This window comes from Anabrus simplex, chromosome 1 (genome assembly GCF_040414725.1).
Source record: "Anabrus simplex isolate iqAnaSimp1 chromosome 1, ASM4041472v1, whole genome shotgun sequence".
NCBI lineage: Eukaryota > Metazoa > Arthropoda > Insecta > Orthoptera > Tettigoniidae > Anabrus > Anabrus simplex.
The window spans coordinates 868,164,524-868,187,418 of record NC_090265.1 but is presented as its reverse complement, the minus strand read 5'-3'; the positions used below and the strand labels follow the sequence as shown (position 1 = coordinate 868,187,418).

The following is a 22,895-nucleotide window of genomic DNA, read 5'->3' as shown; positions in this document are numbered from 1 at the left end:
GGTGCTCAAATACGTCAGCCTCGTGTAGGTAGATTTACTGGCATGTAAAAGAATTCCTGGGGGACTATATTCCGGCACCTCGGCGTCTCCGAAAACCGTAAAAGTACTTAGTGGGACGTAAAGAAAATTATTATTATTATTATTATTATTATTATTATTATTATTTTCTTACAGTAAAAAAAATGAGTGGATTCGAAACTCATGGCATTCAATTTTAAATTTCAAGACTACCGCGATAACCATTACGCTACAGGCCCACAATATTTCGTTTGTGAAATTTATGGTAATGTTTAACAATGTGGACCCTCAAGTTTGAGTATACTAGAGTTCCATATATGTTAATATTATTGTTTTTACGTCCCACTGACATTTCAGTAGAGTATTTGATTGATTTTCTTAATATAAGGGTCATAGAATGTAACCTCAACACAGATGCGAGGTCATAACTTTTTTAATACTTGTTGTCCTTATCAGCCCATTAGCTTGTGGGTAATTCGTTCAGCGCATAACACTTTTCTTGGAATATAACTGCAATGTAAGATTATTTAGTGACAAACACATACATTATAAACAACACGGCAGTGCGCCAAGAATCATACAGATGACAATATGTTTTTGAAGAGTTGGTCACACCAAGCCATGTAGGTAGCAGCACTATCGACTTTCTCACTGAAAACAGCAAGCTGTCCGAAAGTATTTGGTGCAGGTACATTAACAATTGGCATGAGAATGGATTATTTGGCTATTAAAAAGAGTGATCTTCACAAAGGGGAAAATGGAGCCATTTTCTGGCTACAAGACTCAAACAGTTCTGTAAAAGTTGAAATAGACAATGTGTATAAATAATGAACGTAGGTTTCCGTGGCTCATTGTTTTAAAATAAATAAATATTCGATCCCTATTAAAGCCATTTATATATATATTTAACAAAGAGTGCCCGGCTGAGTGGCTCAGACGGTTAAGGCGCTGGCCTTTTAACCCCAACTTGGCAGGTTCGATCCTGGCTCAGTCCGGTGGTATTTGAAGGTGCTCAAATACGACAGCCTCATGTCGGTAGATTTACTGGTACGTAAAAGAACTCCTGCGGGACTAAATTCCGGCACCTAGGCGTCTCCGAAGACCGTAAAAGTAGTTAGTGGGACGTAAAGCAAATAACATTATTATTATTATTATTATTATTATTATTATTATTATTATTATTATTATTATTATTATTATTATTATTATTATTATTATATTTAACAATGCCGAGCTTTCTGCCAAATTGCATTAGCCTTCATCAGGGCACCTCCGAAGAAATTCTTCGCAGGAACGTGGATGTCACTACAATACTATCAATGGCCCCCAACTAACTGAACTCAGGGATCGTCGCGCTGTGTTGTGGTGGTTGGAGGGAAGTTACTTATTCATTGTCCTCTGTCGACAGTTTCTTGAGTGTGTTGCGCTGTGCCATGGTGGTGTTATGCATGTATTTCTGTAGTTCATGTCTGCATGCATTTGATAACTTGAAGCCGTCTTCACTGTTGATATTATTTGGGCTCAGCTCCATCTCTATGACTTCCCTTACAAGTCGAGCATAAAAGTCTTTTACAGGCGCAATGACCTTCATCTGGTCAAAGAGGATTTCATGGTCTGTACTGTAAAATGTTTTACTATGGCAGACTGGATTATAGCATTTTCTGTGGAGGATGAAAGAGTGAGATTGTTGACTGATCTGATGTGTTCTTTCACCCTGGTGCTAACAAACCTTTTTTTGTCATTCCAATATATGAATAACCACAACCACATGGAACTTCATAGACGCCAAGTGTTTCAAGAGGTGGTTTTCCTTCGACTGGTTGAAACAGAGATTTGAGCTTCCGCTCTGTGGTGAAAACTGTAGGGTGAATAACGTCGCAGACGCTGCTAATCGCCGAGTGCATTAAGAGAACTGACAACATCCATACGTCAGGAGACATAGCACGAGCTGTGAAGATCAAGGAGCCTAACAGGGATAGTACAAACCAGGTCTACAGAAAAAAAAAGAAAAAATATTCCTTCCTTACGTCGCAGGTATAACTGACAGTATATGGCGCATTCTTAGGAAGTACGATATAATTCCAGTTGACACCACAGACCGGAAGCTCAAATCCCTGTTTCGACCAGTCAAAGGAAAACCGCCTCTTGCGCGTCGTAATGATGATGCAATAATGATGAAGACGACACATGCTCCCAGCCCCCGTGCCAGCGAAATTAACCAATTATGGTTAAAATTCCCGACCCTGCCGAGAATCGAAAATGGGGCCCGTGTGACCAAAGGCCAGCACGCTAACCATTTAGCTATGGAGCCGGACCATTGGGATGATAAAAAGGCTTGTTAGCATCAGGGTGAAAGAACACATCAGGTCAGTCAAGAATGTCACTCTATCATCCTCTACGAAAAATGCTATAAGCCAGTCTGCCATAGCAGAACATTTCTACAGTACAGACTATGAAATCCTCTTTAACCAGGTGAAGGTCATCACGTCTGTAAAAGACTCCTGTGCTCGACTTCTAAGGGAAGCCATAGAGATAGAGCTATGCCCAAATAACGTCAACAGGGAAGACGGCTTCAAGTTATCAAAAACATGGAGACCTGTACTACTATATGCGTCTCACGAGATGTCGCGGCAGCTTGTAGGTACGGTACGAGCAACAGATATTCTGCACTAAGCTCAAACATTAGTCGTGACAGACAGTGTGAGCTCTCAGAAAGAGATGCTTGTTCATTATTAAACTGTTCATTATACAGTACTGTAACGGTTCAAATCCCGTTACAAGATGATATCTGTATTTTTATTATTATTATTATTATTATTATTATTATTATTATTATTATTATTATTATTATTATTATTATGTCAGTATTATTATTTTATCTGTGATATTGTTACTATTATTGTAATTATCCGTTTTATTCAATTTTGCAATTGCCTGTTGCTTGCAAGATTGCACTTAGATGTATGCATATATACGTTTGTGTAGATTATCATTAAACACCTGTACAGTGAGAATTGTTGTATATATCAGAGATTGGAAGTGACGTTGTTATATTGCTATACCAGTGGAGATTCTGCCAAGTCATCGCCACTCCATGGCTACGTCATCGTATTTATTTAGCAATGCGCGCACGGAGTTAGCCGCCGGAGGGCTATTTCACCACTGTATGTAATATCTGTCGCGTAGGTGGGAGTATGTCATTGTTATTTCTGGAGATTACGTAGCTGTGTCAACCAACGTCTATATAAGGTGGGTCCATATTGTAGCGTCAGTCATTACTTATACGGATGCAGTACAGTGAAGTAGTCTACTAGATCAAGAGGCCTTAGGTGGTCAGCCAACGAGTGTGAACGAGAGATGGCGAAGACTCAGTGAGCCATTAATTATTGGTCATTGAGAGAGTGAGACCAAATGGTTGGTCCGTCACTTAGTGGAAGACGCGGACGCAAGGCTTACCAAGGAGTCAGAGAGGGCAACCCTGGACCTGCCAAGAGGTCATACCATATTGACTTACAAAGAAGTCAGATGATATGGAGAAGAAGCAGTCGCAAGGATGTATCACCACGTTAGGCGTGACACATCTACAGTAAACACCAGAGCAATGGATTACGTCGTAATTACACTCAAAGTGTTGAAGGTACAGTCAAGTGAATCAGTGAGGGAAATCTATATATATAAAATAACTTGTCCTGACTGACTGACTGACTGACTGACTGATTCATCATCGCAGAGCCAAAACTACTGGACGTAACGAAATGAAATTTTGGGGATATATTCATATTAAGATGTAGGTGCTCGCTAAGAGAGGATTTTTGGATATTCCTTCGCTAAGGGGGTGAAAAGAGGGGTGAAATTTTAAAATAAGTGTGTCTATATCTCGAAAGTTTAAAAGTTTACAGATGTAAAAATTGGTATTTAGAATCTTCTTTAAAAATAAGGAAACACGTATTTTTTTGTTTTCAGAAAATCCCAATAGGAGGGGTGAAAAGGGGTGAAAATGGGGAAAATGGGTTGAATGCCCTTAATCAGTATACCAGTACTTATATCTCAGAAACTGAAGATATTACAGACCCGAAAATTGGTACTTTTGATCTCCTTTAAAAATAAAGAAACACGTATTTTTTTGCTTTTGAAAAATCCAATTAATGGGAGGGTGAAAATAGGGTGAATTTTTAAAATGAGTGAATCTATATCTCCAAACTTTTAAAGTTTGCAGATGTAAAAATTGGTATTTAGAATCTTCATTAAACATAAAGAAACACGTATTTTTTTGTTTTCGGAAAATCGCAATAGGAGGGGTGAAAAGGGGTGAAAAAGGGGTCGAAAGCCTTTGATGAGGCTACATATATTTCAGAAACTGAAGATATTACAGACCTGAAAATTGGTGTTTGGGATCTCCTTTAAAAATAAAGAAACACGTATTTTTTGTTTTTGGAAAATCCAATTAATGGGGGGGTGAAAAGGGGGTGATTTTTTAAAATGAGTGTATCTATATCTCAAAACTGTTACAGTTTATAGATGTAAAAAATGGTATTTAGAATCTCCTTTAAAAATAAAGAAACACGTATTCTTTTGTTTTCGGAAAATCCCAATAGGAAGGGTGTAAAAGGGTGAATAATGGGTTGAATGCCTTTAATGAGGCTACTTATATTTCAGAACCCGAAGATATTACAGACCTGAAAATTGGTATTTGGGATCTACTTTAAATGTAAAGAAACACGTATATTTTCGTTTTTGGAAAATCCAAATATTGAGGGGTGAAAAGGGGGGTGAATTTTTTAAAATGAATGTGTCTACATCTTAAAACTTTAAAATTTACAGATGTAAAAATTGGTAGTTAGAATCTCCTCTAAAAATAAAGGAACACGTATTTTTTTGTTTCTTGTAAATCCCAATGGGTAAAAAATGGGTTGAATTCCTTTAATGAGGATACATATATCTCAGAAACGGAAGATATTACAGAACTGAAAATTTGTATATGGGATCTCCTTTAAACATAAAGTAACACGTATTTCTTTTAGATTTTGGAAAATCCTATTAATGGCGGTTAAACAGAAGTGACAAATTGGGGTAAATTTTTTGAAAGATTATCTTGGGAACGTAAAATGTTACAGACGTAAAAAGTGGGTGTTTGGAATCTCCTGTAAATGTAAAGAAACATAGGTGATTTGTTTTTGGAAACTCCACTTAAGGGGAACCCAAAAGGGGTGAAATTTTAAAATGAGAATTTTTACAGTATATCTAAAAAACTTAACATGTTACAGAAGTGAAAAATGGTATTTTTATCTCTATTAAACATAAAGAAACGTGTATTTTTAATTTTCGGAAATACCACTTGGGTGGAGGGGGGGTGAAAGTGACTGAAAATGGTGTTGAATTCTTTTAATTAGGCTACTGATATCTTAAAAATGAAGATGTTACAGACGTGAAATTTGATATTTGCAATCTGCTTTAAAAGTAAAGAAACACGTATTCTCGGAAAATCCAATAAAGCGGGGGGAGAGGGGTGAAAGAATTGAAAAATTAATTGACTTTAATTGTATGAGAATATATACATCTAATAAAAACTAAAGTTGTTACAGACGTGAAAATTCGTATTTGGATCTCCTTTAAAAACAAATAAAAACGCGTTTTGGGGCGGAAGGCATCTTGGGAGGCGGGAGTGTAAAGGAGTTGAATTCCTTTCATGAGGACACATAAATCAAAAACTGAAGAAGTTAGAGTCGTGATAATTGGTATTTAGAAGATCCTTCACTATTAAAGAAACAAGTATTTTTTGCGGGAAAATTCACTTAGGGGGGGGGGGAGTAGTTTGAAATGAAGTGACAAAAGTAAATTATATTTATGGGGATACTTATATCTCAAAACTGAAGGTAATAGACGTGAACATTGGTGTTTGGAATCTCCCTTAAACATAAAGAAACACGCCTTCTTTTTTTGGGGGGGGGGGGGGTGGCAGTAAAAACTAACGGCGGTGGGGTGTAAAAGGAGGTGAGGCCAATTGATTTTACTGTTCTTAATGTACTTATAAGGATCCTCCGTTGCTCAGGCGGCAGCGCGCCGGCCTCTCAACGCTGGGTTCCGTGGTTCAAATCCCGGTCACTCCATGTGACATTCGTGCTGGACAAAACGGAGGCGGAACAGGTTTTTCTCCGGATACTCCGGTTTTCCCTGTCATCATTCATACCAGCAAGAGATAATAGTAATAATAATAATAAGAAGAATAAGAATAACATTAATAATAATAATAATAATAGTAATAATAATAATAATAATAATAATAATAATAATAATAATAATAATAATAATAATAATAATGTTCCGGACCGTCGTCAAATGTGCGGACCGCGCTGGAAACGGCTCCTGGACGGGTAATGACTAAGAATGCAGCCGGCCGCGGGTTCAGTGCAGCCAAGGCTCCCAATAAGACACCACGCCGGATCTCCTGAAGGATTTTATCCAGATTAAAAATGATTATAGGAATATACGGTATGTCAAAGATTTACGGACCCAACTGACCGGGAAGAATACCTGAGCCTAGCCCGGGAAGTACGAAATCGATTGCTGGAAAGGAAGATTGAAAAATGGAAGGAAACGTGCCGTAATCTAATAGAAAACGAGTCAGATCGGGAATTTTGGTGGATTCTCGCTGAAAACGTGTCAGATCGCGAATTTCGGCGGATTATATATCTAAAACAATAAGCATTCAATTATAAATTTCAGTATAATACCGTAGCGAAGCACGGGTACCATGCTAGTATCTATATATATATATAAAGTAGCTTGTCCTGACTGACTGACTGATTCATCATCGCCGAGCCAAAACTACTGGACATAAAGAAATGAAATTTTGGGCATAGATTCATATTAAGATGTAGGTGCTCGCTAAGAGAGGATTTTTGGATATTCCGTCGCTAAGGGGGTGAAAAGGGGGGTGAAATTTTAAAAAGAGTGTATCTATATCTCAAAACTTTAAAAGTTTACAGATGTAAAAATTGGTATTTAGAATCTTCTTTTAAAATAAGGATACACGTATTTTTTTGTTTTCTGAAAACCCCAATAGGAGGGGTGAAAAAGGGTGAAAATGGGGAAAAATGGGTTGAATGCCTTAATCAGGATACCGGTACTTATATCTCAGAAACTGAAGATATTACAGACCTGAAAATTGGTACTTTTGATCTCTTTTAAAAATAAAGAAACACGTATTTTTTTGTTTTTGGAAAACTCAATTAATGGGAGGGTGAAAAGGGGGTAAATTTTTAAAATGAGTGAATCTATATCTCCAAACTTTTAAAGTTTGCAGATGTAAAAACTGGTATTTAGAATCTTCATTAAAAATAAAGAAACACGTATTTTTTTGTTTTCGGAAAATCGCAATAGAGGAGTGAAAAGGGGCGGAAAAAGGGTTGAATGCCTTTAATGAGGCTACTTATATCTCAGAAACTGAAGATATTACAGACCTGAAAATAGGTGTTTGGGATCTCCTTTAAAAATAAAGAAACACGTCTGTTTTTGTATCTGGAAGATCAAATTAACGGAGGGGGTGAAAAGGGGGTAATATTTTAAAATGAGTGTATCTATATCTCAAAACTTTTAAAGGTTATAGATGTGAAAATTGGTATTTAGAATCTCCTTTAAAAATAAAGAAACACGTATATTTTGTTTTCGGAAAATCCTAATAGGAAGGGTGGAAAAGGTTGAAGGAGGGGTCGAATGCCTTTCATGAGTCTACTTATATTTCAGAACCTGAAGATATTACAGACCTGAAAATTGGTACTTGGGATCTACTTTAAAAGTAAAGAAACACGTATTTTTTCGTTTTTGGAAAATCCAAATATTGGGGGGTGAAAAGGGGGGTGAATTTTTTAGAATGAGTGTGTCTACATCTTAAAACTTTAAAATTTATAGATGTAAAAATTGGTAGTTAGAATCTCCTCTAAAAATAAAGGAACACGTATTTTTGTTTCCTGTAAATCCCAATAGGAGGGGTGTACAAGGGTGAAAAATGGGTGAATGCCTTTAATGAGAATACATATATCTCAGAAACGAAAGATATTACAGAACTGAAAATTTGTACATGGGATCTCCTTTAAAAATAAAGAAACGCGTATTTTTTAGTTTTCGGAAAATCCAATAATTGGCGGTTAAACAGGAGTGACAAATTAGGGTGATTTTTTTGAAAGACTATATCTACAGAATATCTTGGAAACGTAAAATGTTACAGACGTAAAAAGTGGGTGTTTGGAATCTCCTGTAAATGTAAAGAAACATAGGCGATTTGTTTTTGGAAACTCCACTTAAGGGGAACTCAAAAGGGGTGAAATTTTAAAATGAGAATTTTTACAGTATATCTAAAAAACTTAACATGTTACAGAAGTGAAAAATGGTATTTTATCTCTATTAAACATAAAGAAACGTGTATTTTTAGTTTTCGGAAATATCACTTGGGTGGAGGGGGGGCGTAAAAGTAACTGAAAAAGGTGTTGAATTCTTTTAATTAGGCTACTGATATATCAAAAATGAAGATGTTACAGACGTGAAATTTGATGCTTTCAATCTGCTTTAAAAGTAAAGAAACACGTATTCTCTTAAAATCCAATGAAGCGGAGGGTGGGGGTGAAAGAATTGAAAAATTAATTGGCTTAATTGTATGAAAATACATACATCTAATAAAAACTAAGGTAGTTACAGACGTGAAAATTCGTATTTGGATCTCCTTTAAAAACAAAGAAAAACGCGTTTTGGGCGGGAAACCATCTTGGAGGGCGGGAGAGTAAAGGAGTTGAATTCCTTTCATGAGGACACATAAATCAAAAACTGAAGAAGTTAGAGTCGTGATAATTGGTATTTAGAAAATCCTTTACTATTAAAGAAACAAGTATTTTTTGCGGGAAAGTTCACTTGGGGGGGGGGTGAGTAGTGTGAAATGAAGTGAAAAAAGTAAATTACTTTTATGGGGATACTTATATCTCAAAACTGAAGGTATTAGACGTGAACATTGGTGTTTGGAATCTCCCTTAAACATAAAGAAACAAGCCTTCTTTTAATTAATTTGGGGGGGGGGGTGGCGGTAAATAAACTTAACGGCGGTGAGGTGTAGAAGGAGGTGAGACCAATTGATTTTACTGTTATTAATGTACTTATAAGGATCCTCCGTTGCTCAGGCGGCAGCGCGCCGGCCTCTCACAGCTGGGTTCCGTGGTTCAAATCCCGGTCACTCCATGTGACATTCGTGTTGGACAAAACGGAGGCGGGACAGGCTTTTCTCCGGTTACTCCGGTTTTCCCTGTCATCAGCCATTCCAACAACACATAATAATAATAATAATAATAATAATAATAATAATAATAATAATAATGTTCCGGACCGTCGTCAAATGTGCGGGCCGCGCTGGTAACGGCTCCTGGACGGGTAATGACTAAGAATGCAGTCCGGCCGCGGGTTCAGTGCCACCAAGGCACCCAATATGACACCACGCCGGATCTCCTGAAGGATTTTATCCAGATAAAAAATGATTGAAGGAAAAGATGGCAAAGATTTACTGACCCAACTGACCAGGAGGAATACCTGAGCCTAGCCCGGGAAGTACGAAATCGATTGCTGGAAAGGAAGATTGCAATATGGGAGGAAACGTGCTGTAAAATAATAGAAAACGAGTCAGATCGTGAATTTTGGTGGATTCTCACATAAAACGAGTCATATCGCGAATTTCGGCGGATTATGTATCTAAAACAATAAGCATTTAATTATAAATTTCAGTATAACACCGTAGCGAAGCACGGGTATCTTGCTAGTTTTGTATAAATTGTTAAATGTCCGGTCAAGAAGAATTTAAATTCATGCCTAGTTTCTTTCAGTTGCAATGTCATAATTTCATATTCTCATCTGTTTTATCGCAACAAGACTCACTATTTTTTGATATATTATTTAAAGAATATATATTGTTCTATCAAACGAATTCATAGTTTCATTTCTTTGACAGTAAAATATCTTAACCTCAAAATTAATGGGGAAACCGAACGCCAATCTCCTTTTCCCAGAACTTATATGGTATGTTGTCAAAAGTAAGCTTATTACCCCACACCCTAGAGATGGTCAAGAGTCTCATTCTATTATTGCTGTACTGAGTGACAGCTGGCGCCCTTCAAATAACGTATGTGTAAGTAAGCAGGTAACAAGTAAGTGTGAGTACAAGGTTCGACGAGTGTGTATTTTATTTAATGAATGTTAATTTTCAGATTTTCCATTTTAAATGAAGTTATTTCATATTGTTCAAGTTAAATGCAGTTTTATATGTTTGTAAATTTAGTCAATCAGTTAGGAAACTCACAGTACTTACAGTAAAACGCAATTGCACTACCAGTTTGAAACTTCACAGCAGCATTTTAGTTCACAAGAATCACCGCGGGCGGACCCGATGTTTATCGTCAGGCCTTGAGACTTGAAATTAACGCATGCGTAGCAGTCTTGCTTACCCTCCGCACCGCCTCTCCCTGCTTGCATTGACTTCTTGTCAGACGACCACAGTACAGAAATACATGCATAACACTAGTGATGTGCGCGAGTGATGCCTGGAATCGCGGTACTCGATTCTTTCGAGTCCAGGCTCGGACTCGCTTCGCTTGCGAAGGCTCGATGATAGCATGACGTCACACGCTCGCTCACTCGCCGGCTCGTAGATGGATGAAGCATGCGTACAAGCGGTCGCTGAGGGTTTATGGGATTGCGACAGCGCGGTACGATATGAAAAAACTGAATGAATGCGGAAAAGGAATAACCTAAATTTGATAATTACTTGAGAACGATAATAATGCCACTTAATACGCATAATAAGATATGAAAATATCCGTTTACGGCGTCTCGCACACACTTCACTGAATATGCCATCTATTCTAATCTATATGTATAAAATAACATGTCCTGACTGACTGACTGACTGACTGACTGATTCATCATCGCCGAGCCAAAACTACTGGAAATAAAGAAATGAAATTTTGGGGATATATTCATATTAAGATGTAGGTGCTTGCTAAGAGAGGATTTTTGGATATTCCATCGCTAAGGAGGTGAAAAGGGGGGTGAAATTTTAAAATGAATGTATCTATATCTCAAAACTTTAAAAGTTTACAGATGTAAAAATTGGTATTTAGAATCGTCTTTAAAAAAAGCAAACACGTATTTTTTTGTTTTCAGAAAATCCCAATAGGAGGGGTGAAAAGGGTGAAAATGGGTTAAAATGGGTTGAATGCCTTTAATCAGGATACCGATACTTATATCACAGAAACTGAAGATATTACAGACCTGAAAATTGGTACTTTTGATCTCTTTTAAAAAATAAAGAAACACGTATTTTTTGTTTTTAAAAAATCCAATTAATGGGAGGGTGAAAAGGGGGTGAATTTTTAAAATGAGTGAATGTATATCTCCAAACTTTTAAAGTTTGCAAATGTAAAAATTGGTATTTAGAATCTTCATTAAAAATAAAGAAACACGTATTTTTTTGTTTTCGGAAAATCGCAATAGGAGGAGTGAAAAGGGGTGAAAAAGGGTTGAATGCCTTTAATGAGGCTACTTATATCTCAGAAACTGAAGATATTACAGACCTGAAAATTGGTGTTTGGGATCTCCTTTAAAAATAAAGAAACATGTATTTTTTGTTTATGGGAAATCCAATTAATGGGTGGGGGGAGTGAAAAGGGGGTGATTTTTTAAAATGAGTGTATCTATATCTCAAAACTTTTAAAGTTTATAGATGTAAAAATTGGTATTTAGAATCTCCTTTAAAAATAAAGATACACGTATTCTTTAGTTTTCGGAAAATCCCAATAGGAAGGGTGTAAAAGGGTGAAAGAAGGGTTGAATCCCTTTAAGGAGGCTACTTATATCTCAGAAACTGAAGAATTACAGACCTGAAAATTGGTGATTGGGATCTCCTTTAAAAATACAGAAACACGTATTTTTTTTGTTTTTGGAAAATCCAATTAATGGGGGGGGGGGGAGTCAAAAGGGGGTGATTTTTTAAAATGAGTGTATCTACATCTTAAAACTTTAAAATTTACAGATGTAAAAATTGGTAGTTAGAATCTCCTTTAAAAATAAAGAAACACGTATTCTTTAGTTTTCGGAAAATCCCAATAGGAAGGGTGTAAAAGGGTGAATAATGGGTTGAATGCCTTTAATGAGGCTACTTATATCTCAGAAACTGAAGATATTACAGACCTGAAAATTGGTGTTTGGGATCTTCTTTAAAAATAAAGAAACACGATTTTTTTCGTTTTTGGAAAATCCAAATATTGGGGGGTGAAAAGGGGGGTGAATTTTTTTAAAATGAGTGTGTCTACATCTTAAAACTTTAAAATTTACAGATGTAAAAATTGGTAGTTAAAATCTCCTCTAAAAAGAAAGGAACACGTATTTTTTTGTTTCCTGTAAATCCCAATAGGAAAATCCAATTAATGGCGGTTAAACAGGAGTGACAAATTGGGGTGAATTTTATGAAAGACTATATCTACAGAATATCTTAGAAACGTAAAATGTTACAGACGTAAAAAGTGGGTGTTTGGAATCTCCTGTAAATGTAAAGAAACATAGGTGATTTGTTTTTGGAAACTCCACTTAAGGGGAACTCAAAAGGGGTGAAATTTTAAAATGAGGATTTTACAGTATATCTAAAAAACTTAACATATTACAGAAGTGTAAAATGGTATTTTTTATCTCTATTAAACATAAAGAAACGTGTATTTTTAGTTTTCGGAAATACCACTTGGGTGGAGGGGGAAGGGGGTAAAAGTGACTGAAAATGGTGTTGAATTCTTTTAATTAGGCTACTGATATCTCAAAAATGAAGATGTTACAGACGTGAAATTTGATATTTGTAATCTGCTTTAAAAGTAAAGAAACACGTATTCTCAGAAAATCCAATGAAGGGGGGGGGGGGGTGAAAGAATTGAAAAATTAATTGATTTAATTGTATGAGAATACATACATCTAATAAAAATTAAAGTTGTTACAGACGTGAAAATTCGTATTTGGATCTCCTTTAAAAACAATGAAAAACGCGTTTTGGGGGGGGACCCATCTTGGGGGGCGGGAGTGTAAAGGAGTTGAATTCCTTTCATGAGGACACATAAATCCAAAACTGAAGAAGTTAGAGTCGTGATAATTGGTATTTAGAAGATCCTTTACTATTAAAGAAACAAGTATTTTTTGCGGGAAAATTCACTTGGGGGGGGGGTTAGTGTGAAATTAAGTGAAAAAAGTAGATTATTTTTATGGGGATACTTATATCTCAAAACTGAAGGTAATAGGCGTGAACATTGGTGTTTGGAATCTCCCTTAAACATTAAGAAACAAGCCTTCTTTTAATTTTTTTGGTGGGGGGGGGGGTTGTCGGTAAATAAACTTAACGGCGGTGGGGTGTAGAAGGAGGTGAGACCAATTGATTTTACTGTTATTAATGTACTTATCAGGATCCTCCGTTTCTCAGGCGGCAGCGCGCCGGCCTCTCACAGCTGGGTTCCGTGGTTCAAATCCCGGTCACTCCATGTGACATTCGTGCTGGACAAAACGGAGGCGGGACATGTTTTTTCCGGATACTCCGGTTTTCCCTGTCATCAGCCATTCCAGCAACACATAATAATAATAATAATAATAATAATAATAATAATAATAATAATAATAATAATAATAATGTTCCGGACCGTCGTCAAATGGGCGGACCGCGCTGGAAACGGCTCCTGGACGGGTAATGACTAAGAATGCAGTCCGCCCGCGGGTTCAGTGCCGCCAAGGCACCCAATATGACACCACGCCGGATCTCCTGAAGGATTTTATCCATGTTAAAAATGATTATAGGAAAAGATGACAAAGATTTACGGACCCAACTGACCGGGAGGAATACCTGAGCCTAGCCCGGGAGGTACGAAATCGATTACTGGAAAGGAAGATTGCAATATGGGAGGAAACGTGCCGTAAAATAATAGAAAACGAGTCAGATCGGGAATTTTGGTGGATTCTTGCAGAAAACGAGTCAGATCGCGAATTTCGGCGGATTATATATCTAAAACAATAAGCATTCAATTATAAATTTCAGTATAATACCGTAGCGCAGCACGGGTATCTTGCTAGTCTATATATATAAAGTAACTTGTCCTGACTGACTGACTGACTGACTGATTCATCATCGCCGAGCCAAAACTACTGGACATAAAGGAATGAAATTTTGAGGATATATTCATATTAAGATGTAGGTGCTCGCTAAGAGAGGATTTTTGGATATTCCGTTGCTAAGGGGATGAAAATGGGGTGTGAAATTTTAAAATGAGTGTATCTATATCTCAAAACTTTTAAAGTTTACAGATGTGAAAATTGATATTTAGAATCTTCTTTAAAAATAAGGAAACCCGTATTTTTTTATTTTCAGAAAATCCCAATAGGAGGGGTGAAAAGGGGTGAAAATGGGGAAAATGGGTTGAATGCCCTTAATCAGGATACCAATACTTATATCTCAGAAACTGAAGATATTACAGACCTGAAAATTGGTACTTTTGATCTCTTTTAAAAATAAAGAAACACGTATTTTTTTGTTTTTGGAAAATCCAATTAATGGGAGGGTGAAAAGGGGGTGAATTTTTAAAATGAGTGAATCTATATCTCGAAACTTTTAAAGTTTGCAGATGTAAAAATTGGTATTTAGAATCTTCATTAAACATAAAGAAACACGTATTTTTTTGTTTTCAGAAAATCGCAATAGGAGGGGTGAAAAGGGGTGAAAAAGGGGTTGAATGCCTTTGATGAGGCTACTTATATTTCAGAAACTGAAGATATTACAGACCTGAAAATTGGTGTTTGGGATATCCTTTAAAAATAAAGAACACGAATTTTTTTGTTTTTGGAATATCCAATTAATGGGGGGGTGAAAAGGGGGTGATTTTTTAAAATGAGTGTATCTATGTCTCAAAACTGTTACAGTTTATAGATGTAAAAATTGGTATTTAGAATCTCCTTTAAAAATAAAGAAACACGTATTCTTTTGTTTTCGGAAAATCCCAATAGGAAGGGTGTAAAAGGGTGAATAATGGGTTGAATGCCTTTAATGAGGCTACTTATATTTCAGAACCTGAAGATATTACAGACCTGAAAATTGGTATTTGGGATCTACTTTAAATGTAAAGAAACACGTATTTTTTCGTTTTTGGAAAATCCAAATATTGAGGGGTGAAAAGGGGGCTGAATTTTTTAAAATGAATGTGTCTACATCTTAAAACTTTAAAATTTACAGATGTAAAAATTGGTAGTTAGAATCTCCTCTAAAAATAAAGGAACACGTATTTGTTTGTTTCCTGTAAATCCCAATAGGAGGGGTGTAAAAGGGTGAAAAATGGGTTGAATGCCTTTAATGAGGATACATATATCTCAGAAACGGAAGATATTACAGAACTGAAAATTTGTATATGGGATCTCCTTTAAAAATAAAGAAACACGTATTTTTTTAGTTTTTGGAAAATCCTATTAATGGCGGTTAAACAGAAGTGACAAATTGGGGTGAATTTTTTGAAAGATTATCTTGGAAACGTAAAATGTTACAGACGTAAAAAATGGGTGTTTGGAATCTCCTGTAAATGTAAAGACACATAGGTGATTTGTTTTTGGAAACTCCACTTAAGGGGAACCCAAAAGGGATGAAATTTTAAAATGAGAATTTTTACAGTATATCTAAAAAAACTTAACATGTTACAGAAGTGAAAAATGGTATTTTTATCTCTATTAAACATAAAGAAACGTGTATTTTTAATTTTCGGCAGTAAAAACTAACGGCGGTGGGGTGTAAAAGGAGGTGAGACCAATTGATTTTACTGTTCTTAATGTACTTATAAGGATCCTCCGTTGCTCAGGCGGCAGCGCGCCGGCCTCTCACAGCTGGGTTCCGTGGTTCAAATCCCGGTCACTTCATGTGACATTCGTGCTGGACAAAACGGAGGCGGGACAGGTTTTTCTCCGGATACTCCGGTTTTCCCTGTCATCATTCATCCCAGCAACACATAATAGTAATAATAATAATAATAATAATAATAATAATGTTCCGGACCGTCGTCAAATGTGCGGACCGCGCTGGAAACGGCTCCTGGATGGGTAATGACTAAGAATGCAGTCCGGGTGCGGGTTCAGTGCCGCCAAGGCACCCAATATGACACCACACCGGATCTCCTGAAGGATTTTATCCAGATTAAAAATGATTATAGGAAAATACGGTATGGCAAAGATTTACGGACCCAACTAACCGGGAAGAATACCTGAGCCTAGCCCGGGAAGTACGAAATCGATTGCTGGAAAGGAAGATTGAAAAATGGGAGGAAACGTGCCGTAATCTAATAGAAAACGAGTCAGATCGGGAATTTTGGTGGATTTTCGCTGAAAACGTGTCAGATCGCGAATTTCGGCGGATTATATATCTAAAACAATAAGCATTCAATTATAAATTTCAGTATAATACCGTAGCGAAGCACGGGCACCTTGCTAGTCTATCTATATATATATAAAGTAGCTTGTCCTGACTGACTGACTGATTCATCATCGCCGAGCCAAAACTACTGGACATAAAGAAATGAAATTTTGGGCATAGATTCATATTAAGATGTAGGTGCTCGCTAAGAGAGGATTTTTGGATATTCCGTCGCTAAGGGGGTGAAAAGGGGGGTGAAATTTTAAAAAGAGTGTATCTATATCTCAAAACTTTAAAAGTTTACAGATGTAAAAATTGGTATTTAGAATCTTCTTTTAAAATAAGGATACACGTATTTTTTTGTTTTCTGAAAACCCCAATAGGAGGGGTGAAAAAGGGTGAAAATGGGGAAAAATGGGTTGAATGCCTTAATCAGGATACCGGTACTTATATCTCAGAAACTGAAGATATTACAGACCTGAAAATTGGTACTTTTGATCTCTTTTAAAAATAAAGAAACACGTATTTTTTTGTTTTTGGAAAACTCAATTAATGGGAGGGTGAAAAGGGGGTAAATTTTTAAAATGAGTGAATCTATATCTCCAAACTTTTAAAGTTTGCAGATGTAAAAACTGGTATTTAGAATCTTCATTAAAAATAAAGAAACACGTATTTTTTTGTTTTCGGAAAATCGCAATAGAGGAGTGAAAAGGGGCGGAAAAAGGGTTGAATGCCTTTAATGAGGCTACTTATATCTCAGAACCTGAAGATATTACAGACCTGAAAATTGGTGTTTGGGATCTCCTTTAAAAAAGAAACACGTATTTTTTTGTTTTTGGAAAATCCAGTTAATGGGGGGGGGTTGAAAAGGGGGTGATTTTTAAAAATTAGTGTATCCATATTTCAAAACTTTTAAAGTTTATAGATGTAAAAATTGGTATTTAGAATCTCCTTTAAAAATAAGGAAACACGTATTCTTTTGTTTTCGGAAAATACCAATAGGAAGGATGTAAAAGGGTGAATAATGGGTTGAATGCCTTTAACGAGACTACTTACATTTCAGAACATGAAGGTATTACAGACCTGAAAATTGGTATTTGGGATCTACTTTAAAAGTAAAGAAACACGTATTTTTTCGTTTTTGGAAAATCCAAATATTGGGGGGTGAAAAGGGGGGTGAATTTTTTAGAATGAGTGTGTCTACATCTTAAAACTTTAAAATTTATAGATGTAAAAATTGGTAGTTAGAATCTCCTCTAAAAATAAAGGAACACGTATTTTTGTTTCCTGTAAATCCCAATAGGAGGGGTGTACAAGGGTGAAAAATGGGTGAATGCCTTTAATGAGGATACATATATCTCAGAAACGAAAGATATTACAGAACTGAAAATTTGTACATGGGATCTCCTTTAAAAATAAAGAAACACGTATTTTTTAGTTTTCGGAAAATCCAATAATTGGCGGTTAAACAGGAGTGACAAATTAGGGTGATTTTTTTGAAAGACTATATCTACAGAATATCTTGGAAACGTAAAATGTTACAGACGTAAAAAGTGGGTGTTTGGAATCTCCTGTAAATGTAAAGAAACATAGGCGATTTGTTTTTGGAAACTCCACTTAAGGGGAACTCAAAAGGGGTGAAATTTTAAAATGAGAATTTTTACAGTATATCTAAAAAACTTAACATGTTACAGAAGTGAAAAATGGTATTTTATCTCTATTAAACATAAAGAAACGTGTATTTTTAGTTTTCGGAAATATCACTTGGGTGGAGGGGGGGCGTAAAAGTAACTGAAAAAGGTGTTGAATTCTTTTAATTAGGCTACTGATATATCAAAAATGAAGATGTTACAGACGTGAAATTTGATGCTTTCAATCTGCTTTAAAAGTAAAGAAACACGTATTCTCTTAAAATCCAATGAAGCGGAGGGTGGGGGTGAAAGAATTGAAAAATTAATTGGCTTAATTGTATGAAAATACATACATCTAATAAAAACTAAGGTAGTTACAGACGTGAAAATTCGTATTTGGATCTCCTTTAAAAACAAAGAAAAACGCGTTTTGGGCGGGAAACCATCTTGGAGGGCGGGAGAGTAAAGGAGTTGAATTCCTTTCATGAGGACACATAAATCAAAAACTGAAGAAGTTAGAGTCGTGATAATTGGTATTTAGAAAATCCTTTACTATTAAAGAAACAAGTATTTTTTGCGGGAAAGTTCACTTGGGGGGGGGGTGAGTAGTGTGAAATGAAGTGAAAAAAGTAAATTACTTTTATGGGGATACTTATATCTCAAAACTGAAGGTATTAGACGTGAACATTGGTGTTTGGAATCTCCCTTAAACATAAAGAAACAAGCCTTCTTTTAATTAATTTGGGGGGGGGGGTGGCGGTAAATAAACTTAACGGCGGTGGGGTGTAGAAGGAGGTGAGACCAATTGATTTTACTGTTATTAATGTACTTATAAGGATCCTCCGTTGCTCAGGCGGCAGCGCGCCGGCCTCTCACAGCTGGGTTCCGTGGTTCAAATCCCGGTCACTCCATGTGACATTCGTGCTGGACAAAACGGAGGCGGGACAGGCTTTTCTCCGGTTACTCCGGTTTTCCCTGTCATCAGCCATTCCAACAACACATAATAATAATAATAATAATAATAATAATAATAATAATAATAATAATAATGTTCCGGACCGTCGTCAAATGTGCGGGCCGCGCTGGTAACGGCTCCTGGACGGGTAATGACTAAGAATGCAGTCCGGCCGCGGGTTCAGTGCCACCAAGGCACCCAATATGACACCACGCCGGATCTCCTGAAGGATTTTATCCAGATAAAAAATGATTAAAGGAAAAGATGGCAAAGATTTACTGACCCAACTGACCAGGAGGAATACCTGAGCCTAGCCCGGGAAGTACGAAATCGATTGCTGGAAAGGAAGATTGCAATATGGGAGGAAACGTGCTGTAAAATAATAGAAAACGAGTCAGATCGTGAATTTTGGTGGATTCTCACATAAAACGAGTCATATCGCGAATTTCGGCGGATTATGTATCTAAAACAATAAGCATTTAATTATAAATTTCAGTATAACACCGTAGCGAAGCACGGGTATCTTGCTAGTATTGATAATATAGCTTATCTGGCCTTCATAGCCCAACTTGGCCGGTTCGATACTGGTTTATTCCGGTAGTATTTGAAGGTGCTCAAATACGTCAACCTAGTGTCGGTAGAATTATTGGGACGTAAAAAATCTCCCGGGGGACTAAATGCGGTACCTCGGCATCCCCGAAAACCATACAAATGTACGTACTTGGACGTAAAAGTTATAACATTATTATTATTATTTCAAATCCCTGTCACGGTATGTATGTTGTAATTAGTGTATTTTAAACATGTGTTATTTTTTTGTTTTGCTAGGGGTTTACGTCGCAGATAGGTCTTATGGCGACGATGGGATAGGAAAGGCCTAGGAGTTGGAAGGAAGCGGCCGTGGCCTTAATTAAGGTACAGCCCCAGAATTTGCCTGGTGTGAAAATGGGAAACCACGGAAAACCATCTTCAGGGCTGCCGATAGTGGGATTCGAACCTACTATCTCCCGGATGCAAGCTCACAGCCGCGCGCCTCTACGCGCACGGCCAACTCGCCCGGTAACATGTGCTATTTGTAGACTATAGACGGTATTTCTGCACACATTGTATTGCTTCGCTACTGGTAAATTATATCTCATGTAGCCATTATGCATATACACGGGCGTAGATGTGCTAATATGATCGGTAGTATGGCAGATTTATTGTAACCATAGCCTATTGCTAACCGTGCCAAAGCCTACAATCGTCCGGGGGAACAGGTGAATTACAGCAGTTTATATGCACATCTTACTTTCGGCAGATATAATGTCGGGTGTTAAGATGAGGCGTCCAGAATGTGACGTACGTTCACGCAGCAAATCAGCAGACAGAACGTCATTCTGTTCTAGCTAAACAGCTGACAGTTTGTTAGTAAGTCACAACCTTAAGTGCCTATGATGATGATAATAATAATCATAACAATCGAATTATTGACGACCGATGACTGAACAACATCAATCATCAGCAGCAAACATATTGCACTCCACACCACAAAAATATTCTGTGGGTGACCCTGAATGCCGTGCACTCCAGTACAGTAGATTTTAGTTCTAAGGCATGTCCACAGATAGCGACACCAGTATGCTTGGATTCGAGTCTGGAGTCGAGTAATACCGATTCTAAGAGCACATTACTCGATTCTACTCGATTCCGTCGCTAGCCCATCACTACATAACACCACTATGACACAGCGCAACGCACTCAAGAAACTGTCGACAGAGGGCGGTGAATCAGTAACTTCCTTCCCAACCACCACAGCACAGCGCGATGATACCTGAGTCCAGTTAGTGGGGGGCCGTTGGTAGTATGGTCCTGACTTCCACGTTCCTTGGAAGAATTTCTTTGCTCACTGTCAGGGACCTTAGCGTGCTCTGATGAAGTCCAATGCAATTTGGCAGAAAGCTCGGCTTTGTCACATATACATAAGTGGCTTTAATCCAGATCGCATATTTATTTCTTTAAATTGTGTAAATGTTTATCGAGAGTTTAACGTTCTTGAATTTTTACAAATTAGAGGAATGAAATGGCATTACATATTTTCCCATATAAATATTTTCGTCGTGGTGGTAATGTGGTGGTTCCCTGAAAGGGATTATCAGTCCCTTCGACCAGGAGTGACGAAGACTATTGAGTCAACACGAGTCATAAAACGATGGTACAGCGTCAGTTAAAGAAAGAGAAAAGTCATAGTAGATACGGTGATTGCCGAGCAAGTGGCCGTGCGGTTTGGGTCACGTAGCTATCAGCTTGCATTCGGGAGATAGTGAGTTTGAACCCCACTGTCGGCAGCCCTGAAGATGGTTTTTCGTGGTTTCCCATTTTCACACCAGGCAGGGATGTACCTTAATTAAGGCCACGGTCGCTTCCTCCCCACTCCTAGCCATTTCCTATCCTATCGTCGCCATAAGACCTATCTGTGTCGGTGTGACAAAAAGGAAATTATAAAAAAAAAGACAGGGAAATAAAAGACGCCCTTGAACGTGAGTGCAAACAAACAAACCCTTAGTACATCCAGTTCATCAGAGACTGCTAAGGTAGCTGCTACCCAGCCAGATAGTGTCTAGGTGCTCTCAAATTAGGAGCGTGGGTTGGCGACCACGGGGACCGTAGCAGAGCCTAGCATTGCTTCCACTTATTTGAGCCATGTTTGTCGCTTTTCTCTTTCCTGTCTGACCATACTTAGCTTATGATCGCTTCCGATCGCGATGGTAGCAGGCTTGTGAGGCCTAGGTTGTCTTTCATTTTCACGCCTTTCGTGGCCTTTCGTTTTTCTTTGCCGACACCTTCATTCTTCGAAGTGCCGGACTTCTTCCTTGGTTTCATTCTGGTCAGTGTTTTCCCTAGTTGTTAGACGTCGCACTAACACATCAACCGTTTTCGGCGACGCAAGTATGGGAAAGGGTTAGGACTAGAAAGGTAGAGGTCGTGATCTTAATAAAGGTACAGCCCTAGAGCATTTGCCTAATGTGAAAACTGTAAACCACGGAAAGCCAACTTCGGGCCTGCCGAGCATGGGATTCCAACCCACCATCTCCCGAATGCAATCTCACACCTACACGACCCTAACCGCACGGCCTGATTAATGTTAAGGGAGGATGGTTTTCCAGTTGTATTTCCTGTTAAAACAATCATCACCACCATCACCAGAAAGTCTGCAAATACTGGGGTGCCACGTGATCAACATTAGGATATCTTAAGCAGGTCCAATTCGTGTGATACCCTCGGCTTAACGTACGAGGCTAAGCAAACCCCATTCCACACTAAGTCCAGGAATGGACTGGCCGGAAATCGAAACCGGGGCCTCTGGGTGAGGGAATAACGCTGCGCGCCATGGGACTGGTGAACGTTATTCCAATGGTATTAAAATATGTCACAGATCAATGCAAGAATTTTTTCAGTTCTATATTATTTTATTGAATAAGCACTAAACATTTCCCCCCACTCACGTCCCCTTTAATTACCTTTTGTACGTACGAATAACAGTAATTCAACTTCTATTCATGCTACCGTGAGGGAAACTTCCTAAACTTGAACTTGGTCATTTTTCTTGTGTAATTTGTCCACGTTACCACTGCTTTCGTAATATACAGGCCGTACTGTAGAAAGCGCGCCAAGCCCATCAGCTGATCAATTGAGGCGAGCTAAGCAAATGTTACAAATTGTATTTTGAATGTAATCCATAAGGATTGGGGGCATTCTTTGGATAATTATGACTGTTGAGAGACAGAAATTTATATTTAAGTATATTGAATGTTTTTCCTTTAAATTTATCACATCAGGATTTACGTAAACAGCTGTTATTAAGATAATG

The 22,895-nt window shown here is 37.6% G+C and overlaps 1 protein-coding gene across 1 annotated transcript in view; it reads left to right on the top strand.

Moving 5' to 3' along the window:
- The window catches only part of LOC136857315 (serine-rich adhesin for platelets), a 410,754-nt gene that overhangs the window by 235,302 nt on the left and 152,557 nt on the right, over nt 1–22,895 (top strand). The window lies entirely within an intron of this gene.